This window comes from Aotus nancymaae, unplaced genomic scaffold (assembly GCF_030222135.1).
Source record: "Aotus nancymaae isolate 86718 unplaced genomic scaffold, 86718_ANA_hifiasm-v0.15.2.pri h1tg000008l, whole genome shotgun sequence".
In the NCBI taxonomy this organism is placed as follows: domain Eukaryota; kingdom Metazoa; phylum Chordata; class Mammalia; order Primates; family Aotidae; genus Aotus; species Aotus nancymaae.
The window spans coordinates 52,098,056-52,108,161 of record NW_026988419.1 but is presented as its reverse complement, the minus strand read 5'-3'; the positions used below and the strand labels follow the sequence as shown (position 1 = coordinate 52,108,161).

General features: G+C 36.2%; 1 pseudogene; it reads right to left on the bottom strand.

Annotated features, from left to right (window-relative positions):
- Positions 1-2,715: 2,715 nt before the first annotated feature.
- On the bottom strand, positions 2,716-9,031 carry LOC105730333 (carbonic anhydrase 5B, mitochondrial-like; annotated as a pseudogene).
- Positions 9,032-10,106: the final 1,075 nt, after the last annotated feature.

Genomic DNA, 10,106 nt, shown 5'->3' with positions numbered 1-10,106 from the left:
TATGACATATTTGTTATGAAATTAATTGCATGATGCTCAGGACATTTATCTTCTTGCTTAACTAAAATGTTATGCTCTTTATATTTTCAAAGCTGAACATGGTTCTACGATACAAGAATAACTCCTGAGCTTACATTTTAGACAGAAGGGATGATCAGTGAAATGTAGTAAGTATGCAGATGTAAAATAATGCACAAACTAATACAAAGAGATCAAAAAGATGGTCGGGCATGCTGGCTCACACCTGTAATACCAGCACTTTGGGAGGCTGAGGCAGGTGGATCATTTGAGGTCAGGATTTTGAGACTAGCCTGGCCAACACGGTGAAACCCAGTCTCTACTGAAAATACAAAAATTAGCCAGGCATGGTGGTGGGCACCTGTAAACCCAGCTACTCAGGAGGCTGAGGCAGGAAAATCACTTGAGCCCAGGAGGCAGAGGTTGCAGTGAGTCAGAGACATGCCATTGCACTCCAGCCTGGGTGACAAGAGAGAAACTCGAAAAAAAAAAAAAAAAAAAAAAGATAATGTATGTGAAAATTTTTTTAAAGCACTAAACAAATACAACTCTAGTGGTAGTCTACATAATATTATTTGGAGGGCAGATTGGTTATGAGAAAGCAGTGGTGTTTGTAAGAAGGTATTGAATTATTCGCAATAAGTCTTTTCTTGGTACAAGTTTCTAACTGACTTCTAACAGTTTTTGCAAAGGAAATTTATACATTTTAAAAAGAACAAACAGATGTTAAGGGATTTATTTTCCATTTAACTCCCTATGTTGGTTTTCTGATTTAGTTTTCCACAATTCCTTTCATATACACCTTAATGAACTTTGCTCCTAATCAGCTTTTCAGAGTATACAGGCAGGATTGGAGGGTATACATATAATAAAAAAGGTCTCTTTGTCCCATAGCAATAGGTAAGTAGATGTTAGACAATTATAAATTTAAAAACAATCATTCAGTGTAGCACATCAAAGCAATTCTGTAACAGAATTAATTACTGTTTGAGTATTTCATATGTTTATCAAATGATTGAGGTTTTAAGTGATTACCTGTCTTGAGTATAGTTGTTTAGTAACCAAGCTAGGTTTAAAAAATAATTTTTAAAATAAATCTACAAAATATCAGCTTGACTCTTATAATGTGTATTGTTTCTATCCACCCTAACCCAGGCTGATTCACTTCTAACAACAGGAAAAGGTAGTGAAGTAAAAGGAGCCCAGAATTTCAAAGCAGAATTCCCTGAATTTTATTCCCTCTGACTTTCCTATTCTGTAACTAAGTAACTATGAGAATTTAGACAGGCTGTAGAACTTTTCTGAGCCTAATTTTCATCATCTAGAAATAAGAAAATCTCATTTTTTTAACTTATGAGGTTTAAGAGAGGATCAAATAGTCTAGTATGAAAATAAGAATATATTTTTATAAACAGAATCCCAGGCTCTAACTCTTTAGATAGATTAGGGGCATTATCCTGACATGCAAATTCAAATTGATCCTGTTTGACTTTCCCAACTATTTCTCATTTTTTAATCAACTTCCAAATATTTCACTTGCATTATAGGTTGCATTGAATTGAAGAAGAAATATAATATTCAACAAATTTATATTGAGTGAATTTATGTCCAGGGCAAATAGGTCTTGCATGACTACTAGTAACAAAAAGATAAAGATTAATATAAATGTGTAAGACAGATTTGATATGTATGATATGAAATACGTATGTAAAATATAAGATTATGTTTAACTCTGCATCTGACGGTCTTCATGCTTACTATCTACCTCTTTTTAATTATAAAAAATGGCTTTATTGATCTAGTATTATTTAATGAAGATAAACAGCAATTTTAATACAACTGCTCTTCCAAGACCTTTGAGAGACCTTACTCCAATTTTCTACCTTCACTTCTAGGAAAGTACAAGTAAAACACTTTTGAGGGCATAAAAAATGCAAGTTTCTAGTTAAGGTGTATCAACAGCCAGGGAAATCTGCTAAGCCCCTTTGAGGGTCTTCTAAGGCATGGAGAAAGAGATTGCCTCAAGACAGTTTCTATTACCCTTTCAGGGACGGTGGCCATGCAAACCAGGACATGGTTCAAAGTGAAAAAGAGTATGGTTAATAATCATACCAGAAAAACAGATATAAGATGCAAGGAGGGCAAGCTCAGGCATTCTGTACATTCCTTCTCCCTTCATTTTGGAAAACTCACTGCAATAGGGTTTTGCAGTGATTGTTTTGCAGGACAACTAGGAGGAAAGCCTGTGTGCTCTGGAAAATGCATATCTCGTGTGTTTACCCTTTTAAAGGTAACAATACTTTGAAATAGATGAACTGCAGAAAGTTAACAAAGACTTCTTTTTTACCATGTTTACCTTTTAAAGAATTTTATGCATTTCCAAGGGCATACATGCAAAAGCCTTCACATTTCCCCCTTTTAAAAGAGATATTTCTCAAAGTTATACATGCACCTCCAACCCTATCATTTTTTCTCTATGAAAGTAATTTTTTACTTTAAAAGTGGTAAAATACAAATATAAAAATGACCATCTTAATCACATTAAGTACACAGTTCAGTAGTGTTAAGTATAATCACTCTGCTTTGCAACAGAGCTGTAGAATTCTTGCAACCCAAGCTCTGTACCCACTAATTACAATTTTTAGTAAGCTGGTGTATATTAAAGTAAAAGCAAAGTACCACCTACATATGAATGTTTTAGGGGGTTGCTTGACTGGTTGCTGGCTTGGGTTTCACTTGTACATTCAGCTCATCATCATGCCGGAAAGTTGAATGGACAGTGCGATTCATCAGTGGCTGAAGTGGGTGGAAGTTGTCCACCCTTCTTTTCTCTTTCTCTCCCTCAGAAATGAAAAGCAGGGTCCAAAATTGCTCCAGATGATCATGATCAACCTCTACTGGTTGCCTCTTAATGATCCAGGTGACAGACTTGGAGAGGGGTGGGGTAGTCAACCCTGAGTAGGCCCAGTAATCCAGGCAGGTAGGTATCAGGCGGGAAGGGTCAAAATGACCCAAATTCCACGAGGGTGTCCTTGTGCTTAATTGATAGCAAAGTATCCACTAATTTCTGTAGCTCTTTATGATGTTTGCCTAGCTTTACAAACACTCCTATCACGACCAAACCATTTTCTTCCAGTGCTGCGTCCTCAAAGTTTTCAAATTTGACGCATTCCAATGCACTAAGTGCAGCTCTGGGAAGCAGTTGATGTCCGTGGTGTGCTCGGAGCCCCAGGCATCGATGGCCTCCAAGCAAAAATGGAACTGCTTCAATCGGTAATTGTGTTCCAGGGGTCCTTCCTTGATCACTGATTTATCTGTAGGATTTTCAAATTCCACATGGAAAGAGTACCCGTTATTCCAGATGTGGCAGCAGGTGGCTGGGTCATAAGATATGGTGAGCGGTTTGAAACCCAGATCATAAACACTCCCTCCACCCAGTGGTGATGGGTGACTTGTCGAGCAACCCCAGGAGCCAGGTTTATGCTCTCCCAGAGTGGATGCAAGGCTTAATAAAATACACCTAAAACCTCACTGCCTGAATCTCAGGGCTGCAGGGCCTTGCTGGCATGAATCTCAGAATCTGGAACTTTCTCCATAGCATTTTGCCTGGAAATGCTTGAGGAATGACCCTCAGGCTGTTCATCACCACATCTTTAGCTTGAAATCTTGATCAGTTTCCAGTTAACGTGCAGAACCTAATAACCTACTATCTACCTCTTAATAGACTTCATTTAGGTCTTGGAGACAAGAACTATATGTCATAGCCTAGCCTTGTCTAATTTATTTAATCATATAAAATACATGTTCTCATTTTCAAGTGAGTAAAGTGCTGAGAAAATAGTGTTAACTATGTTGCATATAGCAAAAGTGTGGATGCTAAGAGCCAACATAATTTAAGTAAATGGATATGTTTATATAGCAGAAAACTAATGCTTTCTGACAGTTGCTCTGGCCTTTATTTTAACCTCTACTTTTTTCCATTATAAGCCAAAAGTAGACTATCTAAGCTGCCCTGGAGGGACACTAAAGATGTGTTATGAGTATCAATCCCTAGAAATAGAAAAACTCAAGTTCAATCTTGATAATAAATTTTGGCACTCTTGCTGTTGCTCAAATACAATATTATACTTGTCATTACCTTTGGATCTTCACCCAAAGGTACATCAAAGGGTAATTATTTTAACATAGCATAGCATATTTTAGACTTTGAACATGTGAAATGTAAAAGTGAAATGTATCATTACTTTAAGTTTTGGCAATGCGAGGTCCTGAAAACAACAACAATGACACTAGCCCTAAGAAGAAGGATACCCCTTGTCTCCTCCCTTTCACCTACTGATCTTGTAACCTTGGGCAATGTAACTTCTCTGGTTCTTAGTTGACTCTGATGATAAAAATGACTAGATGAATGTAGAAACTGAATCAGATGACTTCACTAACCCTGAGATCTATGATGATGATAATGTATTAATGATTTTAATCAATGGCTTGGGGGCTTTTGTAGTAAAAATCAACACTATGAAAATGTTTAGTACCCTTCCATCGGCAACGCTAAAATATCATCATGAGGTTATATTCTTCTGTGTGAAGCTAATTCATTTAACAAGAACTTATTAACCGTCTACAATATTCTGAGTGTTCTCTGAGAGTAAGAGTGGAAGGAGGATCAGAAAGGGATGGAAAGATGAATAACTCATGATGTCTGCTACAGAGAGTGTTTTTAATTTAGAGAGCAAGTAGACACACTAACAAATAATTACAGAAGAGTGTGATAAATATGATAATTATCATTTGTGCAGAGAACTATGGGAGTTAAGTGGAACACAGAGGGTTCTGAGATAGGTTGTGGACCAACATTATAAACTTTTAGACAATTGATATTGCAGTATGGTAGGATGAATGTGTTGCCAGCCAGCACACCTAGGTTCTGTTTTTACCGGTTTTATTTTTTGCCGGTACTACCTGTTCAAAATGTAGCCTGGAGCAAATCACTTTAATCTCTGGAAAATCATGGTAAGGCAGTTTCAAATTCTATTAAAGCTCTAAAGCCCAATAACTCTCTGGCAGACATGCTATCTTAGTCCATTTGTGCTGCTGTTACAAAATACCACAGACTGGGTAATTTATAAAGAAGAGAAATTGATTTTCTCATAGTTCTGGAGGCTGGTAAGTCCACTATCAAGGCACTAGCAGGTTCAGTGTCTGGTAAGGGCTGCTCTCTGCTTTCAAGATGGTGCCTTGATGCTGCATCCTCCAGAGGGGTGGAACATTGCTCTCACATGGTGGAAGGCAGAGGGCAAAAGAGACAAACTTTCTCCTTCAGGTACTTTTATAAGGGTACCTACTACCATTCATGAAGTCTGAAGCCCTCACGATTTAACCCCCTCTTAAAGCCTCCACCTCTTACTACTAACGTATTGGCCATTAACTCTTAATCCTTGGATTTTGCAAGATGCACATTCAAATCACAGCACATGTCAAATGTCTATCTGATATTCACACTACCCTTTCTTAAAAAATGTAATCTCAATTTTATTTGGGGTTACATTATGCTCAGATAAAAAACCTGGTTTGCCTGGAACTTTAGTTTCTAGGGGTGGCCATGAAAAAAATGAAACACTTTGCTTTCCTGACAAATGCACTGCATTGCACTTCCTTATTCCTGCCCAGAATACTGTAACAGTACAATGAATACAACTGCCACCGTTAGGATGGGAGGGTAGGGAACTAAACGAAACTTGAGTCCCTTACCAGCACTAGCTCAAGAAAACCTACTTTCAGACTTGTTACCTGAGAAATAGGTGTATTCTGGTTTCTGCCACAAGTAGCTAAACTTAATATGAATGAATATAGATCCTAAGCTTTAATATTAAAAGATAGTATTTTCTGAATTAAGCTGGGCTAAATTATAGTTCAGCATGACATAGTTCTATGTATCAATATCTGAGTGTGTATGATGTATATATGAGGATGTGGGAATACACATGTGCATGTCATAGCTAGATACTATATAAATTGTTAGTCAATGACTTCCAGACTTATATCCTCATTCAAGGCTCCTCTTCTGACCTCTAAGCCAACTGCCATCCTAACATTTTTTGTTGAATATCTTAAAGGTCTCTCTACATAAAAACCCAAACCAAACACATTAGAGTACACATGCACACCCCAAACCTAAATGTTCATCCAATATTTGCTGTTTTCAGATTGGCATTTCCATGCAATCATACACTTAAGCTGGACAACTGGTAGTCAGTTACCTGCGATACTCTCTGCTCCTACACATATTACAGCCAAAAATTTTCTAACATTCTCCCAGTGTACTTGTTATTTAGTTCCTTTGTGATCAGTTTTCTTATTTGCAAAATTGACATAAAACTAATATCTACTACAAGATTATTTTGTAGATTATATTAGTTAATATATTTAAAATATCAGAACAATGACTAACCATTTTGTGCTGCTGTAACAGAAGACCTGAAACTGGATAATTTATAGTAAACATAAATTTATTTCTCACATTTCTGGAGGCTGGCAAGTACAATACCAGGGTGCCAGAATCTGGTGAGGGCCTTTTTGCTGTGTCTTAATGTGGCTGAAGGCATCACATGGAAGAATGGCCAAGAGAGAAGGTGAGAGAGAGAGCAAGTGGGAGATCCTACTCCCCTGATAATGGTATTAGTCACTTCATGAGAACGCAGCTTTTATGACCTAACCACCTCCTAAAGGTCCTATCTCCCAATACTATCAATGGGAATTTTTACATTTTAACATGAGTTTGGAGGGAACAATTATTCAAACTATAGCACATGCTAAATGTTCAATAAATATTTTTTATTGTTTTTGAAATAGAATTAATGTGTCATAGCGGTGCTAAAATTATGCAACTTGATATTAGGTAAATGAGTGTAGATGTATAATTTTTATTTAGATTTGCTTCAATATTCACTTTGGGTGTGATGAAATAATCAGATCCTGTATATGTACTTTGATTTATAGCTTGGAAGTAACCAGAAAAATGAATCTAAACTTTAAATCATGCAACAAATATTTAGAAAGCACTTTTGATAGGCCAGGTACTCATTTCAGTATTAAATATGTGTTAGTGAAATGAAAAGTACTTATGCTAATAGAACTTTAAATTCTAGTCACATTCCTCATCAGTGAAATAAAATGATTGGGTTGGATTGGCAATAGGGGATATCTAATTCCTTACCACTGTAAGAATATGTGAGGCTATGGTTATGTGAAGTGTCATGCTGTAATATGAGGAGGAAGACTCAAAACTGGAACATGTGGCCACAATTTGACATGCAGTAGAGGACCAAGACAAAGTTTTAACTGGCACAAGAAGAGTTAGACTTTAAGAAAGAAGTTTAATTGGGAAGCATTATGTAGAACAAATTGAATTTAGGATTTTTATAGACAGAAGTATCACCCACCCAAGGATAGGAAATGGTGATCACTGGTGTGGCTGGAAGAGGTGAGAACATCTAACACTCTTGGAAACTATACAAAGATGTAGTTCATGGTATAACATGTGGGTGAAACAGGCAACCTTTCTAGATCTGGGATTGATTTAATTTTTTATTTTTATAAAGGCTGTGTGGATATGTATATAAATAGAAAGATGTGTATTATTAAATAACTTTCATGTTAGGATCTCAAGAATAATGTGTCATGGAATCATGAGAATTAAGCATGAGATTATCTTTTTTATTCCTTGACCCAGGACCAGGTGGGAAGGCAAGAAACACCATCTATACTGGGACATAAATTTTACCTGGAAGCTGGCTCACCAAGCATTGGGCTCAGTGTGTACCAAGTGACTATACATGGTCCCCTACGAAACACCTGGCCTTCCTAAACTATATTTGCTTGGGAAGACTGCCCAGGTTGCAACAGCAGTCCTATGGAAGCAACCGCAGTATTGCAGTCAAGGTGGAAGCCCCTCCTCTGACAGAGACTGCTTTCCTCAGATTTTTAGGACTAAGAAACCATCCCTGGGCCAAGCACAGTAGTTCACCCCTCTAATCCCAGCACTTTTGGAAGCTGAGGTGGGAGGATCACTTGAGACCAGGAGTTCAAGACTAACATGGGCAACATAGCAAGACCCTGTCACTACAAAAAAAAATTAAAATTAGCCAGTCATAGAGGTTCATGCTTGTAGTCCCAGCTAATAGTGAGGCTGAGATGGCAGGATCCTTGGGTCCAGGAATTGGAGGCTGCAGTGAACCATGATCACACCACTGCACTCCAGCCTGGGTGACAGACAGACCTCTCTATAGGTAGGTAGGTAGGTAGGTAGGTACGTAGGTACGTAGGTAGGTATGTACGTGGATGGATGGGTGGATGAAAGAAAAAGAAAGAAAATTAAAAGAAAAGCAAACTGTTTCTGAGGGGCTTAAAGCAATCAATAAGAAGATTCTGAAGAGATAAACTAGAACCTCAGAATCATTTAATTTGAATAAAAGTGAAATGACTTAATTATTTATCTTATACTGATAAGTGGGACATACTGATTACATTTGAATGGAGGTTTAATAGTGATAGTATAAAATTCTATGGGAAAGTAGGATCAAGCAATAGCAGTATTAAGGTGATGTTGATAAAATGTTTGGAATGGTAATTCACTCTTTGTGGAGTAAGAACTGTCAAATATTTTAAGAACTAATTTATTTTATGTTTTAGGGATATTTTATGTTTTGGATTCTGTCAATTTTCATCATATCCAGTGTGCCTTTTCAAAGACTGTACCATTTATTTAGAATTTTGTCAAATCTCCCCACAGATCTGGCTGGCGAAAGCCCATTCTTTGAAAATCTGGCTCAGGTGTGACCTCTTTCAGGAGTCTTTCACAAATTATGCCAGAAAAAGTTAAGCCTCTTTCTTCATTACTTTGATAAATAATATGCTTTTTATCATTGGACTTGCTACACTGTATTTTACTTATTTTTCCTGTGAGTATGAGCTTCTCAGTTATGTTCATGTCAGAATCTTTGCTGCCAATCATAGTGCTCATAGAAGGTGTCTAATTAAAATATCATTTGTTTAATGAATGAAAAAAAATTCAACAAAAATATATTGATCGCCAGTTACATACCAGCTCTAGAGCACCAACACTGTAGCTACAGTAGCAATTAATTAAGAGCTATGTTTGTCTCTATAGATCTTGTAGTCTCTTGAGCTGTTAGACAAATAAAATGACAATTACAACCTGTTATGATAAGCATATATCTAATTTACATCTGAGGAAGCACATAAGATGAATGTGTCTCCTGTATCTAAATATTTAAAATTATATGTTTCTATCTTAAAAGTAATGATATATCAGAAAGCAATTAATATTAAAGGGGAAAATTACTAGGACTATAAAATTTGAATATTAAGCTTCATTTTTAGTGTATTATTTGTTTATAACATTAAATAATATTTTGAATCCAAGTAAATAAAAATGTCTTTTTCCATGTGAACTGGACTAATAATTCTTGGGCAATGTAAGACTCACAGAACCAAGATGTGATAGCTTATCATATGAACTCAAGATGTACCTTACATTTTGTTCAGACATGGTTATTTACTAATTGTAAGGACTTTATTTTAGGAAAAATATGCACTTTTAAGGAATGTATTTTTAATTTAAACACTTGAGGAATATAGTAAAGCTTTCTGGGCATATAATGTAACAGTCAGGAGACTTCGACCACAGCCTTTCCTCCCAAAAAACTACCAAGAAATTGTACCTCACTTTACCTTGATTTTCTTATTTCCTTAAATACTTTTGGCATAGCCAATTTATAAACTGTTGCATAGAGAAATATTTCTTTCTTAGTCCATCAATAATTATATATACATTTTAAATTAGGTGTATGTAATAATATCTGTTGTGTGTTTGTGTTTGTGTGTGTACCTCATATACTTCAGCACTTTTTGCTATGGGTGCATATAGAATATGATGAATTGTTTTTAGTTAAAATCACATCTGAGAACACTTCCTAAGAGGAGTAATAAATATGTTGATTATTATTTTTAACTTAGTCTGCTTGATATATATATATGTGTGTGTATACATATATATATGTATAGTC